The sequence below is a fragment of the Nomascus leucogenys genome, chromosome 9, assembly GCF_006542625.1.
Source record: "Nomascus leucogenys isolate Asia chromosome 9, Asia_NLE_v1, whole genome shotgun sequence".
Taxonomy (NCBI): Eukaryota; Metazoa; Chordata; class Mammalia; order Primates; family Hylobatidae; genus Nomascus; species Nomascus leucogenys.
This window is the reverse complement of record NC_044389.1, coordinates 85,198,915-85,200,606: the sequence shown is the minus strand read 5'-3', so window position 1 is coordinate 85,200,606 and position 1,692 is coordinate 85,198,915. Positions and strand designations below refer to the sequence as shown.

General features: G+C 39.8%; 1 non-coding gene across 1 annotated transcript; it reads left to right on the top strand.

The window, feature by feature from the left end:
- Positions 1-1,123: 1,123 nt before the first annotated feature.
- On the top strand, positions 1,124-1,227 carry LOC115836836. The gene has a single exon (XR_004031842.1). It is a non-coding gene; the product is annotated as a small nucleolar RNA U13 (small nucleolar RNA).
- The last annotated feature ends 465 nt before the right edge of the window (positions 1,228-1,692 follow it).

The following is a 1,692-nucleotide window of genomic DNA, read 5'->3' as shown; positions in this document are numbered from 1 at the left end:
AAAATAAAAGGAGGTTCTCAGCACATAGTCTAGCTTTGTGAGATTGAAAGAAAGCACACAATCCTAAGACTTCCCCTCCCAAGACAGAACAAGAGGAATGGAATGAGCATATCATAGGAAAGGTCTGAGAGACCTTCAGAATCTCTAGTCAGGCTAACTGGTGATCGTCTTTCCCTTCTGAAGCTAGTCAGTAAAGACTGGAGGAAGTGACTCTTCAAATGCAAAGGTAGAAGGCAAGGCTTAAAGGAACACACACACACACACACACACACAACACACACCACACACACACGAAAACATGACAGCCAAAGGAACAAATTAAAGTTCTAGCAGTTGACCCCAAACAGAGACCTATAAATTACCTGATAAAGAATTCAGAACACTCACCTTGAATCTCAGTGAGCTAAACGAAATCAGGAAAACAATACATGAACAAATGAGAATTTCAACAAAGAAACCATTAAAAAATCTAATTCTGGCTGGGTGCGGTGGCTCACGCCTATAATCCCAGCACTTTGAGAGGCTGAGGCGGGTGGATCATGAGGTTAGGAGATTGAGACCATCCTGGCTAACACGGTGAAACGCCGTCTCTAATAAAATTACAAAAAAAATTAGCCGGGAGTGGTGGTGGGTGCCTGTAGTCCCAGCTACTCAGGAGGCTGAGGCAGGAGAATGGTGTGAACCTGGGAGGCGGAGCTTGCAGTGAGCTGAGATCGCGCCACTGCACTCCAGCCTGGGCAACAGAGCGAGACTCCATCTCAAAAAAAACAAATCAAATTCTGAAACTAAAGAACACAGTAACTGAACTGAAAAATTCAAAAGTGAGTTTCAGTGGCAGATTCAATCAAGCAGAAGGAAGAATCAATGAACTTGAAGACAGATAATTTGATATTATCCAGTCAAAGGAACAAAAAGAAAAAATAATGAAGTAAGCCTACAGGACTCTAAACCAATATGCGCATTATAGAAGTGGTAGAGCAAGCAGAGAACGAGAAAGGAGGCAGATTGCTTATTTAAAGAAATAATAGCAGAAAACTGCCCAAATCTGAGGAGGAAAATGAACATCCAGATCCACAATTCCCAAAGAATTCCATGTAGATTGAACATAAAGATGTCTTCACTGATCTTTTTGTGGTTCCTAAGCATGATGATTGGGTTTTCATGCCATTGTGTAAGATGTGCCTTTCTCAGACCTTGCTAAAACACTGGCACATTACCTGTCCGATATGAAAATTTTTTCACTGAGACACATTATAATCAAATTGTCAAAAGTTAATGACAAAGAATTTTGAAAGCAGCAGAGGAAAGCAATTTGTCATGTACAAGGGAGCTCCTATAAGACTTTCAGCGGGTTTTTCAGCAAACCTTGCAAGCCAGAAGAGAATGGGATGATATACTCAAAATACTGAAAGAAAAAAAGCCTCCTAACTAAGAATAATTTACCCACAAAGCTGTCATTCAGAAAAGGAAAGATAAAGACTTTTCCAGAAAAAAAAAAAGCTGAGGGAGTTCATCACTAGACCTGCCTCAAAAGAAATGCTAAAACTGAAACTAAAGTTGAAGTACTTCAAATGGAAACTAAAGGATGTTAATTAGCAACATGAAAACGTGAAAGTATGAAACTCCCTGGTAAAGGGAAGTATAGAGTTATGTTCAGAATACTCTAATACTGTAATGTAATGGTGGTACATA